General features: G+C 45.5%; 1 protein-coding gene and 1 long non-coding RNA gene across 8 annotated transcripts in view; one reads left to right on the top strand and one right to left on the bottom strand.

The window, feature by feature from the left end:
• Positions 1-1599, bottom strand: part of HECTD4 (HECT domain E3 ubiquitin protein ligase 4) — a 70306-nt gene extending 68707 nt beyond the window's left edge. For all 3 annotated transcript variants that reach the window (XM_017814248.1, XM_017814247.1, XM_017814244.1), the window contains exon 1: positions 1466-1599. The gene's annotated coding sequence lies outside the window, so the exon portion shown is untranslated. The remainder of the gene's footprint in view (positions 1-1465) is intronic.
• Positions 1600-2152: 553 nt separating this feature from the next.
• LOC108496838 lies at positions 2153-14353 on the top strand. 5 transcript variants are annotated; one of them, XR_001874611.1, is made up of 5 exons: positions 2153-2370; positions 2822-2884; positions 3838-7171; positions 10305-10415; positions 14210-14353. It is a non-coding gene; the product is annotated as an uncharacterized LOC108496838 (long non-coding RNA). The 5 variants fall into 5 exon arrangements; XR_001874610.1 differs by having other exon boundaries at positions 2822-7171; XR_001874609.1 differs by lacking the exon at positions 2153-2370 and having other exon boundaries at positions 2387-2884.
• Positions 14354-17747: the final 3394 nt, after the last annotated feature.

Here is a 17747-nt window from a genome sequence, read left to right on the forward strand (position 1 = left end):
AAACAATTCTCCAGGGCTAAAGTGTTTGTCAAGTGAAGCCACGTGTCAAGTTTCAGGCTAGAACAGACTTCTGGCCTAGCTGGAAGATCTTAAAATGAGGTTTGGGTTGGTTTTCAAAGGATATCCTACTTTATGATGATATAACATGAATAACACAGATTTTAGACTCAGTGCTGCTTCTAGAACTATGTCATAGAGTCAAAATATTTTCCTGAACACAAACTGCACTAAAAGCCAGAGTGGACTCTGATCACAAGGGAGAATCATCCCGTGTTTATACACGCAGAGATAAGTCATCCACCTTAAAAGTACCTCTTTTCCTGTTCATGTGATATTTGCCAACATCCATTTCATGGGAGCAGCCGATTTTCCCACCCCAGCTCCCAGTGTCACCTCACACAGAACCGAAAACGCACATTCGGCAAAAAACCTCTTCCCTTGATAAGGCTGTGGGAAGTTTTCCCCAACACCATAAAACTCCACGTCCCCCGACGAACAATGATGTTGTCAGGACTGGCTCGTGGGTTCTGCTCAGCAGCACTAAAGCCTCGCTAAAAGGGTTTTTCGGCCTAAAACGCCCGTGAGCGAGCAGAGCCCGGAGATAAAGCTCCTGAGAACCGGCCCCTCTGGGCTCACCCCGCTCAGCTCCTCTGACAAAGCCCCTGTGTCATTGGGAGCCAGAGCGCCGGCGAGGAGGGCGGGGTGAAAGAGGAGAAGGGAGGCACAGAGGGAGAAAAAAATGCAGCCTACAAAATAGATGCAACCCATAATCCGTGACATTCAGTCCTTCAGCGTCTCCTCGAAGATAAAACAGCTGCACCGCCTGCCTGCAGCCAAAACCACCGGCACTTCGGGCAAGGGAAAAAGCTGGAAGGAAAATCCGGGCTGCCCTCCCGGCTCTCTAATAAATAACATTGGCAACAGCTGAATAAAACACCCGGGCACCTCAGTACCATCGGTGCATCTTATTGTAAGGCTCATCAATTACAAACCGCCCAAAAGTGATAGCAAAAAGATACAAAGCCTTCAATGAAAATAAATGGGCCAAAGGCCACGTTGAAATACACGAGTGCGGCTCGGAATTCCAAACCTTATGGATCCAAAACAAGGAGGGAGCCCAGTACTTCACCCACCATTGACATAAGTGCCTCGCCACCCTCCAGCCCAGCTCCACTTTCGTTATTATTTGAAATAAATTACATTGCCTTAAAACAAGCAGAACGCCTCGACAGCGGCTGGCTCCGTACCCCAGAAGGCTCGTCCTGCATCCGCATCTCCCATCCTCCATCCCGGCCCCCCATCCTCCATCCCGGCCCCCCATCCTCCCCTAGTCATCCTCCCTGCACCCCCACCCCCATCCTCCTCGCCTCAGGCCTCGCTACCACCGTCCCCTCTCCCGAGGGCATCCCTCTCCTCCTCACCCCTCACCCTGCCCCGTCCCCCCTCGGCTCGGAGGCCGCCTCACCTCCAGCTCGGTGTCTCCGGGCTCGGCCACCCCAATGATCTCGCTGGGCAGCTCGGCCAGGTCGGTGACCCGGATCAGCCCGTCGTGCAGGAAGATGGTCTCCTCCTTCACCGACAGCCACTGTGCCGAGTCGGTGGCCGCGGCCGCCGAGGCTCCCGCCGGGGACCCCATGGCGCGGAGGGCGGGGGGGCTCCGCAGGGCTGAGGCGAGGCGGGTCCCGCTACCCGCCCATGGCGGGGGCAGGGCGGGGGCAGGCGCGTCCCCAGCGGCCTGGGCGCCGGACAGCCGGGGCGCGGCGGGCAGCAGCGAGGAGCGGCGCGTTGCCACCGCGGCGGCGGCGGTGCGGGGGGCCCCGGGAGCCGCCGTGCCCGCCCCGCAGCCCCGCGTCCCGCGCCCGCCTCACACACACCGCTGACAGCGCGACGCCATGTTGGGGGCTGGGGCGGGCCCGGCGTGCACCGCGCGGGGAACAATACAGCCGGCCCCCTCCCTGCCGGGACACGCCCCCGCCGGGCACCGCCCCTCGCGCCGGGACACGCCCCCCGCGCCGAGCCCCGCCCACAGGGCGGGTCCCGCCGCACCCCCTGCGCCGCGGGATGGGGCTGTCAGCGCCTCACAGGGAGCGGGGGGAGTGGGTTACCCGCGCCGCGGGACGGGGCCGTCAGCGCCTCACAGGGAGCGGGGGGAGCGGGTCACCCGCGCCGCGGGACGGGGCCGTCAGCCCCTCACAGGGAGCGGGGGGAGCGGGTCACCCGCGCCGCGGGACGGTCCCGGCAGTGCATCATCCGCACCGGGGGAAACGCGTCGCCTACACCGCAGGACGGTCCCGTCAGTGCCTCACACGGACCGGGGGGAGCGACCCACCCGCACCGAGTGCGCTCCCCGAAGCGCTTCACCCGCACCGGGTGCGGTCCCCTCACCGCCTCGCCTCAGCCCGCTGGAATCGTTCCCCTCAGCGCCTCACCCGCACCGAGGGGCGCTCCCCTCAGCGCCTCACCTCACATCCCCCGGAATGCCCCCTCAGCGCCTTGTCCCGCTCCCCCAGGGTCGCCCCCCGGGGATTTCGCTCCCTCACGCAATGGCCGCTCCCCTCAGCTCCCCATCTCCCGCCACCGCTTCCTCAGCCCCAGAGCTGCTCCCTCAGCCCCTCACCCCGAGGGAGGGTGAGGCCACCATTCCCCTAAGGGTTTCACTCTTCAGCTTCACCCAGCCCTTCTGAATAGACTCTTTTCCGTCTTGGTCCCTCACGTTCCCCACAGGGTTGTTTCTCCCCTCCTGCACCTCTGCTCACCCGTATTTTGTCTGCTCCCCCATAGAATAATCTCCCTTTCTCCATGCCTTGTCCCTCTCTGTCAGCTCCTCACGGGAATCCTGTCACCTCTCAAGCAGCTTTTTCCCAAAGGACTTGTGAGTGAACAGGTATGTCCCTTAAAATCCATACCTCCAGATTTATCCATGCAATGAGGATGCCAGAGGGTGTGAAGCAAAAGGGTTGCAACAGCACAGTATGCGTGGAAAAAATGGGATGCAAAGAAAATTGATCTTTCTGTCTCTCAGCCTCTCATTTTGACAGCATCACATAACCTTCCCCATTTTCATCAGCCTAATTTCACCCTCAGCTGCCTCAGACCTCGACCTGAGCCTGTTCAGAGACACAAAGTGTCACAGGCAGCTGTACCTGGATGTTCAGCAAAGTACTGGTGAGACAGATCATGCTAATGAGAGAGACGTGATGGTAAATGTTAAATATTCTTAGTGTATAATTGCTGTGGGGATTCCCATTACAAGTGTCTGCTTTTCGTGGAACAGTGACTGTGCACAACCAGAGATGGAGCACCACGCATTTATTTACCTGTTTGATCAGATTAAATTATTTAATATATTAGTGCATTATAACAAATGTACTGTGGTATTGGAGGAAAAGCCTATTCAGAGCTGGAGTAAGATGAGATCTACCTCCAATGTTTTATGTCCTATTAAATTTGGTTGGGAAGAAGCATTATTTCCATGTAATGGATGACTACTCAACACAGGACCCATGCAAAGCCTCTTTGTATCCCTGATTCAGCAATGTGAGCACTCACACAATTGTGCAGCTTGTTTTTGAGGCCAGTTCATTTCAAACAGGGTTCAGGTAAGTTCGTACAACCAGTTATTTAGAGATCTGTGTGATAGCTCAGTACACTGTATTTGGTATCCCTGCCATTCATGTGTTGGAGCGTAGAAGAGTCTCCAGGCCCAGTTTTATTATAGAAATAGATATTATTTGCCTCTGTGCTGGAGTAATTTTTGAACAGGGAGGGTATGGAGAGCTGCCATCAAAGGTTTTTGTGAGGGAGAAACTTCATGGGCATCTATTATTTTTGGTCCAGACACAACACAGAGAACAAGGGCTGCAGATGGACCCTGATCCTCCCGTGGAAGCCCTGAGAGGACTCAGAGGAGAGGGAATGCTGAGATTTGAAGATTTTATGGCAGGTGGGACGTGGCAGCTGAGTTCTGGCAGGTGAGAGAAGCTGAAGGCTCCTTGGAAGAAGGGAAAAGCTGCCAAGGTTAGATTAGTCACAATATTTTGTTATGAGACAGCGATGGGTGTTATTGTTATTGTTTTGTTACCAGAGTAGGAGTTTTACATTGTTTTCATTCACTCACATGCGACAGGAACAGAGGAAGAGAAACACAAAGTGTTTGTACATTTTAGTGGGAGTAACACCAAAAAACATTCCATATTTAGATTTTGTGATACTATCATGGTACTAGTTGAGTATCTTCCATAAAATCAATAAAAATAGAGCTGAGTAAAGTGGAATGTTCCCTTCACAAGCTCGCATCAGGAAGGACATCAACAGAAGGGATTTGCAGCGTTTTACACAGTTTTGGATGTGTCTGTTCTCCAAAGGACTTTTCTACAGGCTCAAAATTCTCTGTCTCCAGCTCTCCCATGCTCCTTCTGAGGCCTTCTGGACTGCTTTATCCCAGAGGAATATGGTGGCCACAGTAGCTCCCTGATGGAGGATCCAGGTTTGATATAGCTGTGGATTCAACCCTCTGCCTTGAAATACAAACCAAGGCCTTGTATGGGAATGAGGAGCTGACTCAGAGCCAGGAAGAGTGAGTGTAGCTCTGGATGCTTCCACGGCAGGAGAGGCACAGAACGAGGTGCACAACCACATTATTATCCCACGCTGAACAGAGGGAATATTTACCATTTTATAGTTATTGATTTGCTTATGTGGAGTTCTTTCTGAATTCAATTAAGTTTGAATTGAAAATTCAGACTCAAAAATCAGTTATTGAATTCATGTAATGTCATAAAGCTGAGAAATGTGTCCTGTCCTGCCTCAGTGCAGGCAAATAAAATAATTACTAGTAAGTGTAATTTCCTAAATTATTTTAAGTGCCTGCCATTCAGGAATTAACAGGACAATCTATAAACTTACATAGCATGGAACGCTGATATAGGTTTTTACATGAAATTTTCAATATTAGGGCTGTTATGGATACAATAAACATCATGCAGCTTGCCTGGCATCTGCTGCAGGAGATGTTGTGTAATATAATGAAAAATATATAATATTTTTGTTCTGCCTGTCACCAGCAAACGTCAGCCACTGTAACTTCAATGTGCAGTCAGAGGGGTACAGCAGGAACTACAAAGAAACCTTATACTACTTTATGGGAGACTAAAAAAACAGACTGGAATAACTCTGTGACACAAATCAAGTGGAGGGAATAAAATCCTTAAGTTGTAAACAGGCTTGTACAGAAAAACAGTCTTTTGCTTTCATTGTTTTTAGTTATTTTCATTATTTTTGAGCAGATACTGAGCATTTCTCGAGCTGCTGTCATCACCTCTGCCTCTGGTGGCAGGAGTCTGGGATAAGCTCCTTCCTGTGCTGGTCTCCTGTGTCCTTGTGCTTCTCTGTGCTCACAGTTACTGAGATTTACCAGAACATGCTCATGGTCTGTGGGGAAAAATTCAGTCCTGTGAGCTGCCCATGGAAATTCCTGCTTGGAATTTGCCTATTATGTAATGGGATTTAAGGCAACGTTGCCTCACCCTCCAGTTTAATTTTATATTAACAGCTCTGTATGGTGAACATCCTTTTCATCTTAAGGCTTTGCTGTGCATCTTTCTGTTCATTTAGAAATGACACTTCCAGTATTAATGACCATTGTGACACTAAGAAATGTGTGAAACAGAAGAAATAGTTGCTGTTTTCACGTGGGCTGCAATAACCAGATTTCCATCCCCTGAATCCCGGTACATGTTATTTAGGGAGCCTGAATGCCATTATTAATAAGGCCACTATGCACAGAATGGTGGCATTTCTTGGCACACTAACTGGGATTAAAAAATACAGTTCCTTCATTTTTTTTTCTCCAAGTAAAACTTAGAAAGGACTGAAGGGGAAAAAAACAGTGTTTGACAGAGGAGAGGAACAAACTAGACAGTGAAATAAAATAATTTCGAACCTCAGAAATGTATTTTAATTGCAAAAGAAAAATATTCCCATTTTTCTCATTTAGAAGGGCAATAATTGCTGGAGGATGAGTGATTTCAAGGTGGGATTGAGGGAGGAAGAACAAGTAAAAAGATATTTTTATTAAAATGAATACAGATCATTTGTTATAGAAAACATGAGTATGAATCACTACCTTGCAAACACAGCCTTACTGAAGTTGGGCAGGAAACAAATGTAAACCATAGAATTCTAATAAAAATGCTGGAATGTTTTCTTAGAGACAACCTCATGCAGTGCTGTTACCCAGCTGTAACTGCACTACCTGTGACACACCTGGCCCATCTGGATGGAGATTCTGCCTGCATCCATGAAATCATGGAATCCCAGAATGGTTTGGGTTGGCAGGACCTTAAAGCCCATCCAGTGCCACCCCCTACCATGGGCAGAGACACCTTCCATTATCCCAGGTTGCTCCAAGCCCCGTCCAACCTGGCCTTGGACACTTCCAGGGAGGGGGCAGCCACAACTCACTGTTCCATCTCTTCCGCTGTTGAATTGTCATCACGGTCAGGGAGTTTCCTAATCCACAATTGAACTTGTGTTACTGCAATTTAAGCCTTTTCATTCATTTTTCCATTTTTTTCAGGCCCAGAGAACAGTTTATTTCCTTCCTCTCATGTGCAGTTTTCTTCACCCATGAGAGCTGTGACCACAGTTCCTGTCCATCATCTCTGCACTAAATAATCCTTGCCTTTCAAACTTTCTCTGCAGGCCACGTATTCTGGAAGTCTCATCCTTCCTCTGGGATTTCCTCCAACTTGTCCACACCTCCCTTGAGCTGCTGCTATTTAGATGAAGCCTCACCAATGTGAAATGTTCCAGACAGATTCCTGTCTTCCATGCAGTTCTACTGCTCGGTGTCTCCGTGTCCTCTCTGCTTTCCCTCCAGCTGGGTGATATTGTTGCCTCATTCTGGGCTTGTAAATGAAATAACAACTTCCACTTCAATTCTGTTTGGGGTGTTTCACGTGCACAAGCAAAGCAAGCTGGCATTTAACACTGCTCTCCCTAATCTCGTGTCTCATTTTCTTACTCAAGTAGCCTTTCATGGAGGGAAGGATCTAAATGCTACCCATCAGTGAGGAAGAGTGGTTGGGAGCTGAACAGATCCCTGAGTGGTTGTCCTGAATTTCTGAATCTCAAATGTCTCAGAAGGCTCATTATTAATATCCAAAAATAGGTAGGTTTAAATACAGCTATTCGGTGCTGTTTTAAAATTCAACCTCTCTGAAAACTGGTGCAGTAACACGAGGGAAAAATAAATGAAAAAAAAAACACTCTGCTACAATATTCTGCTCCAGATTGTGAAGATATAAATGTAACCAGGTGGGTTTATATAATTCATACAAATTATTACAAGGTCCACTTGTGTTTCTCGGGGTTTGCAATGTTAAATTCACAAGGTCTGTGACAGCCTGGCTGAGATCTGAGGGGTTTAAAATTAGTTCCTGAAAATGAGTTCCAAAAATGGCAAGTTTTTGGATCAATGGTTGCTGCAAGAACAGCAGTGATTTTGAGTTGCACCAAGGTGGGGCTGATGCTCAGACACAAATACAACACATACCCTTGTCAGAACATCTCTAACTTCATATTTACCCTTTAATTTACCTAAAATTTTATTTTAAACTCTTGGAAAGAAAAAGTGTCATAAGCTGATTTTCTCCTTGACTATGAAGAAATAATTTGAGTTTCTACATTTCAATAATTTTCTCTAATTTCCCAAGTAAATTGGTTGAAATACTAATCCTGCAAATCCACTTGTTTGAGAGCTATTTATTGACACCAAGAAAGAATTCCAGTTGCTGACACAGAACACACAGACTTTTGATTTCTCTTTTAGGAGCATTGCCTCGTTATTCAAATATATCTTCTGTTCCAGGGCAGACAGCTAAATTCTCTATTTTTTTTTTCTATTTTGTGTTAAAAATCAAAATTTTAAAAGCTTTCATTTTAGTGAAGTCAGTGTAAGTGCCACGTGGAGTCACAGCCCCGTGATACAATTTTAAATCTCCTGGGTACGAAGAGGCAAAGAGGATGTGAATCCCTTCCCAGCTCTATGGGAGGTGGGAGCAGTGAATCCCAGGCTGTGCCTGATTCCCTCTCCTGCCGGGAAGGTTCATTCAGCTCTGACTGAAGCATTTGTCAAACCTGCCTCAGACTTCCCGAGAGAGGATGAGGATGTTCCCGCCACCCAAACCTGATGGAAAAGGGAAGCACGGGGAGAGCAGCTGTAGCTGCATCTCAGAAGTGATGCTGAATGAAATGAATACTGAAATGAAAACTCCAAATACCTGGTTTAACATTTTTCTCCATTCTTTTTCCATCTGAAGTTTGGTTAAATATGACTTATTCACAGGATGAGTTGATTTCAAATTCTGGTAAGTTTTCTACCAGCTGTACATTTTCTTAAAATCTCCCTTAGCATCGAAACTCACTTGGGGATGGTCCCTGTAGAGTTCCAGAAAAATATTGTTATGACACCTACAGGAGCTTATATTTTATTTATAATTATTTATCCATATTTATATCATTACTGTCAACAGAGGAGATTTTTAAAGTTATAATACATGTATCCTAATACCATTTTACATCCTTTTTACACCCAATCATCCCATCAGAACCACAGATATATAAATATTTATGTCAAGCTTCAGCATTTTCCTGCTACAGTGATACCCAATATACCCTAAGCAGGTTTCAAATTATTCCATTTCAGTCCCGAATAAGGATGTTTTTCCTCTGTGACAAAGCAGAACTAATCAAAAAATTGAAGCAAGTGCATCTTGGCTTTTTCGTTTTTTGTTGATAAAAGTCTTGGTTTGTTACAAAAAAAATGCTTTAGGAGTAAGATAAATTATAAGTTTTCATAGCTTTTTTTGAGTACTAGAAATTTAAGCTATCTAGGAAAAGTTATAAATATTGGGTTAATTTAATTTCATTCATATAACTCAGTCTAACTCCATCATACAGTAAGGTTAGTAATATTTTGACATTGAGAGTTTAAAATACATGTAATAAATATAGTAAAATGAAATGTATGAAGAGGTAAGTGGGTGGAAAGCTGGAATTACTATGACTGGGAAGAATTTGTCTCTACTACTGATTTTTCCTCATTCCCTAGAATTCTGTAGCAGCTGTAAGAGCCACCGAAAAATAAAATCTTCCTGAACAGAACTGCTTGAAAGCAAAACACAAAGCACCGCCTGTATTTGAATTTGGAACCCATCACTGTGTTTCAGGAAGCCCATGGATGGGAGAAAGCAGAGGGACCTGTAGGAGATGTCAAAAATCAGAATTTTTCCAGCTTGAGTCCACCAGCCCTGTTTTGTAGGTGTTACCCAGAAGGAAAGGCCTGAGGCAGCTGGTTATGGCAAAAGGCTGGAGGTGGTTTTTTACATTTTAGACCGAGTTGTGCCAACCCTGACAAAAAAATCTATTCAGCCACCTGTGCTGGGAGAAATCTTGGGAATAAACCCCCCAACTCACTGCCTGTTGTTCACCCAAAACTGACTCACCTTTCACAAGCACATCTCCAAGTAAGGAGACGGTGTTAAAAAGGGACCACTGGGGAGTCTGAAACAACAGGACACCAAAGGAAAGAGCCAAAGTCAGATTTCAAATGAGAATTTTAAATGAGGTGGCTTTTGAACTTTTGTCATCTTTGTCTTTTACTCGAAATTCATCAATCAGTTCCAAGACTGTGAAGTCTTAATTAGCAGGTTTGCACAGGCACTGCAGCACTAACAACCCTTTTTGCTGAGGAAAGGGAGGCAGGGCAGTGAATCCCTGGCCTGAGCAACTGTTAGTCTGTACTGATTTTCTCTTCAGTGGTGACAGGCATTCAAAACAAACTTAAGACTGAAAGGCACTAATTGAGAGCTGAAGCCATGCTGTGCAAACTGGAGTGGCTTTTCCTTTGGGGAGAACAATTTTGCTCCCTGTGTGGTGCTGTCTTGAAGCTGTAAGTGCCCACATCTCCCAAGGTGCTCTTCCCACAGTGCCTTCTTCCCCTCCCTTTCTTTCTTGCAGCATTTCTCCTGTTCTTTCCAATATTTCTTACTTGTTATTTTCAATATTTCTTACTTGTTACTTCCAGCCAAGAATCTGCTTTTAAAGGAAGAGTAAGAACTATTATACAATAAAGTCACCGCGAGTGAACAATTTGATGGGATATAAATACGAGGGAGACAAACAAAAAGGGCTCTAGAAGTCTGCTGTGGTTTTGTCAGTGAAGGGATGCTGCTGATTTCTGTGAGAGTTCAGTCTTCTTATGCTCACTATGACTCACCTGTTTTTCCCTCTGTTCCCTATAGCCAGATGGCACAAACCAGTAAAGGCCAAATAATTCATCATTCCACAGATTTGGGCTGGACTGGCCTGCAGGTGAAGCCAGGATGGATGAAAATCGTTTCATGCTGTTACAGGTAGGAGAGTTTCTTCGTTTGGAATGTTATAGAGTTGAGTTTATGATGCTGCAGTGGAGTGGCATTGTGCTTATAAAATCCTGGTCCTGGCAGGTAAAAGTCAGTCTTTTCTGGAATGGTTTTATGTACCTTGATTTTGTGCTTAACAATATCACAGTGTTTCTTTAAAAAGAACATTGCTACAGATAAACCATGAAGAACAGTGAATTGCCCTTCAACTCAAATTACTTCACAATCAATCAACAGAAGACCCAAAAGCAGTGCTGTCAGTCAGCCAAAGCCACCACTGCTTGGAGGACTCCACCAGCATCACCCCCTTCATCAGATCATTAGTTCACAGACAAATAACATCAGCCCAGCCCTGCACATGCAACACAGGGACCACACTCTATGTATTGTGCTCCAGTCTGCCAGACTGTTCTCATGTGGCTGTTCACTGTGCAGGGCAAACACATTAAAAAGCCATTTATTAGGCTTGATTGCCCAGTCTGCCCAGGCTTGGTGTGGTGGCAACTGAATGACATGAAAAGTTGAGGCTCAGGGTGAAAGAGTGGGAAGAATGACAGAAATTCTATATTATAAATCCTCAGGAGCAGCTGCACTGACTGGATCATGCTGGGACACCCTTTAGGTGAAATCAGCACTTATTGCAGATAAACCCAAGTCACAGAATGTTATTTATATTATTTTAATTTATATTTTTTATTCAAGCTGTTGGGCAGTTTGGGGATTAATGGGTCATCTGTGTTAGAAGACAGTTACAGGAGGATGTGAGATACTGCCTTGATGAAGTCCTGTTTAATTACAAAGCATGAAAGCCTTTTTTCCTAGAGCACTGGATTAAATAAACCACAGGTTTTTGTGCACATTGCTTTGACCAAAGCCAGGATTTGGACAAAAAAAAAAAAAAGCCCTCTCGAAGTTTTCTTTTGCATCAGCAGCCTTAAAATGCAGTTTTCCCCTTTCTCCCTCTGTGTCCCTGCTCTGTGCATGTGTTGGGCTTTTTTCTCTCACACAAACACAAAGCTTCAGGTTTCAAATGCCCTTTTTGCACTGTGGGTCAGGCTCAGGGAAGCCATGTGGATAATGTGCAACGTACAGAAGCTTTGCCATGTGCCTCTCATTTGAGCAAGAGTTGCTGTGGTTTCAGTTCCCTGATTCTAGAGGGGCATTTGTTCATTTTTTTTGTGCTTATTTGAAGGGACAGTTATGGTTACTCACCAATTTCCATGAAATTCCCCAAAACAGATCTTCCCTTCAGCTTAGCAGGACATTCACACCAGGAACTGGAATGCTCATGATACCTGGACATCTCCAGTGGAACATTTTGAAGGTGCATCATTCTTTTAGGGTCTTCATATCTCCTTGCTGTGAAAATTAACCTTCCTCCCTCTGGAATCAAGGACATAATTGGCACTACTTTTGTACGTTTTAGCTTGTATTTTACTTCCTCATGTGAAAATGGGCATTTTGAACAATAAGATACCATGTACTGCCCATGGTGATACCTGAAAAGCCTTAATTTTAAAAACAATTACATCCTAAGTGCATCTGTCAATAGAGTGAAAACCCTCTGCATTAGGTAGGACTGACAGAAGAGATGAAGATGAAATTGCTTCTGGTTTAGTCTCTGTTTTTTCCACGAGATTTAGAGCCTTGGTGTGGTTCTCTGCACTCACTGACTTGCTTCAATGGATAAATAGATGATTTTACCTTTGTGTAATTTCTTGGTGCTCTAATGGCAGTTTTTTGCCTCTGCTGGGTGTCACAAGGCCAATGTGCTCAGTGGATGTAAAGTATGAAAAGCTGGTTATTATCATCATTAAAAATAATCTGCAGGCAAAGCACTGGGAACTGCTAATTGGACAAAGTGCAGGAGCACAGAATGGCACCAGACATTCTGAATATTTGAGTTGTACAAATCAAATGGACTAAATTCTGCAAAAAAGCAGCATTGAAACGGATAAACAGGACTGTGAAAACATTGATTTCTCCTGTCACCTGTGCCAGTCTTCAACACAACACAATGTTTGTATTTTTTAGTATTAAATGTTGATATGATCTCACTAGAACAAGATTAGAATAATGGATCAGCTCCCTCCTCAGTGTCATCCAAGCAAAGACCTTTTATTCTTTTATGTACTTTAAAGCATAGACATAATTTTTTTTCCCTGCAGAAGTTTAAAACACTTCTTGAGACTTGATATGAGAAAGTATCTCTGCTTTCTGCAGTGTGTGAACACTGACTTCGCTGAAATTAAGTTACTTGCTCAGGATCCCACAGAAAAATCAATAGAGCCCAGAAAAAGATTGAATTTCTTGAATCTCAAGTACTATTTTGACTACCATGCTCCCTCTCTCCTCATCATTATTACAACTAATAAGTACTTATGTCTGGTATAGTGTGAACCATGGTTAGGTCATAGAAGCTGCTGGCTCTGTGTGCAATCTATCATGTGAAGTCATTTCCCAGATAAATATTGAAATAATGGTGGGAAAAGGGAAAAGAATTAGCCAAAAAAGGCAGTCAGCTGACAAACATGGGGGGTTTTTTGACTCTTCATAGGTCAGAGGGTCAGAACTGCTCCCCTAAAAAACCCCAAACAACAAACAATGGAAAAGCAGCTGAACAAGGAAGAATGTTTTCGGTTGTTTGTTGGCACATGTGTCAAATTCCACATGGAACCATTCCAGACCCACCCTCAGGCGTGACTCAGGGACAGTGGCTGGCTTTGCTCAATCAGTGGCTTCCTGCACAACACAGGAATCAGATACTTATAAAAATAAGGCTTTAATTGTTCTAATTGCTTAAACAATGAGTTATCAAGTGCTTAGTGCAGATTGTAATGTAGGAGAACTGGAGAAATCAAATTAACAGGTGCTGGGAAGTTCAGATGCTGTTCCCAAAACACAACAGGAGCAGAAGCTCTTAATTCTGTACCCATAGGATTGGGATTTATGTGACATGTTGCTTCAGAACAATAAGGATGGAAGAAAGTGTAGTGGAGTTTAGATGGCTGTCCTGTGAAGTTCTAGATCTCAGACTAAGCTGTCCATGTGTCTGTCTGGTAACAGAGTAAGAGCTGATAAAATTCTAGGAGCTGCAAAAAAACAGTTTTTATTTTAAACCCAGTTGATTTTAATAAGGAGAGATCAGGAAGCCCCTCTACTGAAGGATAAGAAAAAAATGTACTGAAAGAAGAATATACAGAGAATCTGAAACAAATTCTACTAGTAAAGTCTATTTGGATGAGGTTTCTAATGCTGGAATCATTTAAAGTGGGATGGGAATCAGCACCTGGAGAAGGGCAAAAGGAATCATCTTGGTTTTGCTAGAGAGACACTGCCTAGGCCAGCTCTTCTCAGCTGCTCTTGCCCCCATTTTCTGATGCTAAAGCACATCATCTTCCGGGTGAAGACAAAAAAACTGTCCCCAAACTCTATTTATTCTTTGTTGAGCTTGTGGGGAGATCCAGAGCGACTTTTTTTTGCACCAGTGACAACAGTTCTGCAAACTATGACAAGAAGGGCAGGGATCAGGTGGCAATGTGGGGGAAAAAGGTTCAGCCTCTCCATGACAAGGCACTTTCTATAGCACAGGTGAACTGAGCAATCCCTGGACATCTGGGAATTTGGCATATTTTTCTCACCACCAGTCCCAAAAGGTGGGGCAGCCCTGTAAAAGCTCCTTCACACTCCAGCCACAGACATCTTCTCTTAATTAAAGTTAAACCCATGTGTGCCAAAGTAACCTTCTCTACAAACCTGGCACTGCAAAGTACTTTGTCTTGCAGATAAGACTGTTTCTCCTAAGGATCCTGGTCCCAAAGGATCCTCATTCCAGGAGCAAAGCCAGTGGCTGCCTCCCTGAGACTGTTCCTGACACAGCAGCTGGACAGAGCCAGGCTGGAACTGCACCCACGGGGTCACTGCACATCTCACAGGTAAGAACAGGTGCCTGGAGATAACAAGGCATCACATCTTATTACCAATTCCCTGGGAAAGCCAACATCCCTCTCTCTTTCCTCTCCAAAGGATGCTTTATTATAATTACATATCACTTTATTAGGCAGCTGAAGCAAAGAGCACATTTGATGCTAATGAAGTGCTGCTGTGGTTGAGTCTGTCACTATTTTTGGCCCTGCACATCTCCAGCACTTCTGATTGGGTGAGGGAGGCTTTGGATGGCTCTGGCTTCTTCTGTGGGGGCTGCACAGGGAAAAGCAATGACTCAGCGAGCCAGGACTGCAGAACTGTTTGCATGCTCGGAATGAGAATGGCTGTGGGACGGGCAGAGCACACACAAAGGCTCTTTATGTGGGGCAAGGATTTGCCAGGTAGTGGACAGTGAAAAATCCTTCGGAATGTTCACTTTGTTTCTGTGTCTGTCACCTGTACAGTATTTGTTTTTCTTGTTTTCCATCTGTCACCCTGGAGCAGCTCAGGAATAAAGCAGATTTCAAAGCACTCAAGGAAAATATTTTAGAGAGAGACACATCACAGCTGTCCAGTGGCTGCCTTTCCTTATGGAAGATGAAGGTTGTGCTGTCTCCAAGCCCAAGGAGCTGCTCAGCCCCGGAAAGGCAGGATTTGGTGTTCCAATTTTCCATCAGGCCTGCTCCCACATCCCTGTGTGACACCAGCATCCAGCTGGGCCCTGTGACTCAGTCCAGGGATTGACAGCAGCACAGAGATATCCCTCCCTCCCTCCCTGCCCACCTTGCAGGGTGTGTTCCTGGTCACCACAGGGGTGACAGGACCAAGGTGAGGGCAGCACGTGAGGCCATTGCTCCATACCAGGATCCTATTTCCAAACCTCTTCCTGACAGCACATTGGGAGACAAAGCCTCCCCTGCCAGTAAACAAGGGTAATGGGTGCAGGTATCACTTCATGTCTTCTGATACACAGATGAGGAATGTGTCAGGTAACCAGTAATTAATTACAGAGAACACTGTTGTGTTTTTAGGCAAACCCACAGGGGTATTTTGTTATTGCAACTTCCCCATTCCCAGAGGGGAAGGGAATGACTGGAGCAGTAGTACCTCCTTCAGTTTGCTCTCAGGCCACAACTTGTGTGACTGAATCTGGGTTTGCAGACCTTGCAATACCCCGTGCTGATACAAACTATTCTGATTCCACTAGCTCAATGGGGCTTTTCCCATATAAGTGTTCCCACATACAAATTTTATTTTAACCGAGCTTTCTAAGCATATTGGGTTAAAATTTTTCCTTGGCAGTATCAGTGGACTTAACCTGAGCAGCAGCAGGGAGATGTGTGCAAACCTTTTGTATCTTTTTAGGAGTTGTTTATGTGAACAAGCCAGTCCCACCACTGCAAGAAAATCTCCCATCAACTTAAAATCCTCTGACTATACCCATGATCCAGCAAACCGAGTACAACAGAAAACGTAACTCATCATAGACAAAATGACAGGGAAAAATAAAGAACACAGGGCAGAACACAGCACAGAGCAACAGAAACACACACACAGCCAGGGCAGGGATCTGCACCGGGACACAGCCGGCTCACTGCCTCCCCCTGCTGAACCTCCTGGTACTTACAGAGAGTCCCAGAGCGGTTTGGGTTGGAAGGGACCTTAAAGCTCATCCAGTCCCACCTCCTGCCATAGGCAGGGACTCCTTCCACTAAACCAGGTTGCTGCAAGGCCTGTCCAGCCTGGCCTTGAACCCTTCCAGGGATGAGGCATCCACGGGTTCTCTGGGCAACCTGTGCCAGGGCTCACCAGTCACAGGGAAGAACTTCTTCCAAACATCCCATCTAACCCTGCCCTCTGGCAGTGGGAAGCCATTCCCCCTTGTCCTGTCACTCAAGGCCCTTGTCCAAAGTCCCTCTCCAGCTCCCTTGGAGCCCCTTTAGGCACTGGAAGGGGGTCTAAGTCCTCCCTGGAACCTTCTCCTCTCCAGGTGAACACCCTCAGCTCTCCCAGCCTGTTAATTATCCAGAGGAAGATGGTCTAAGTAATCAGTGCTGTTACTTCCATACACATTTAACACCCCCCAGCACCAGCTGTACCAATACCTGTAGCCCCTGGGTGCCAGCCAGGTGTTCTGCAGGTGTCTGAGTTATTCCACTGCCTCTGGAGCACTCAAAGCCCAATTCCTCTTTCCCAACGAGCGTGGCCAGTATGTGCCTTGTAAGCTCCCACCTCAGACAGGGTTGTGTTGCTCCCTTTCCCATCCCCTTCTCATAAATCTTGCATGAATTTGATGAAATCTCTTACTCCTCATCAAGTTTGACCCTGTTGGCTACTCTGAGCTCAGAATTAATGGGCAGCCAGATGGTGCAGTTACATAATCCTCCATTCCTGCAGAAGTCTGGCTAAGAAAGAGCTCCAGCCTGCCAGGTTTGTTAATATGTACATCCCTGGTTTTTGTAAGAGCAGAGCTACTGCTACCCAGGCATCCTCTTCCAGATTTCTGCTGACTGTGACAGATCAAGAAAACACACAGGACTAACTTTTTCAACTCACTTTCAAAAAGTTTTAGAAATAGGAAAAATTACTGAGAGTCCAGAAGTCTCCCAGGATAGAAAAATACTTCCCTTTAACAGAAACAGCTTTTCAACCAATTTCCAAGCCTACAGAATTAAGGATTTGCCTTCTGATCTAAGCAGGTGGTATTCCTCCCAACTAACAGCATTCCATCCCACAAGGATAAACAAAGAATAGGAAAGGGACATACTCTCCAAATTTTGTTATGGTTCCAGGGATAAGTTACTGTGCAAAACTCAAGTATTCCCAGTGCTTCTACTTTAAAATCCAAGGCATAGCTCCTGAAATGCCTCTAAAAAGTTCTATATTTGCTGAGGTTCATGTGGTGAGTGAGGAATCAAAGCTGTTTGTCAAACACCGTCTCAAGAGCTGCACACAAGGTTTAAAATGCTGAGTTACCTGCAAAGTTTTATTGACAGAGCAGGTTCTCCACAAAAAAAACCCCACCAAAGCCCTGGTTTCAGCACAGCAAGCATGGAGAGAAGTATGTCAGCAGGAATTAGGCTGGGGTTTATTGTGCACTGTGGCAACCCAGCATTATCTGCTATGTCCAAAAGAAAATCTCTTCAGGATCCCTCCCCAGCTCATTCAAAGTTAAGAAAGCTGAATTTCTGCTTATATTAAATAGTTAAAAAAAATGTAACAAACCCAACCCAACCAACCAAAACTACTACACCCCAAATCTTACACTCAGAGTTCTGGTCATTACAGGTAGTCCCTCAGAATTTCATGCCACAGGCACTTTTCTACCCGTTAAATCAGGCACAGCAAGCCTTGTGCAACACATGCCATCACAGATTTCAATGAACACACCAGAAA

Source organism: Lepidothrix coronata, unplaced genomic scaffold, assembly GCF_001604755.1.
Source record: "Lepidothrix coronata isolate B3197 unplaced genomic scaffold, Lepidothrix_coronata-1.0 Scaffold44, whole genome shotgun sequence".
Classification (NCBI taxonomy): domain Eukaryota; kingdom Metazoa; phylum Chordata; class Aves; order Passeriformes; family Pipridae; genus Lepidothrix; species Lepidothrix coronata.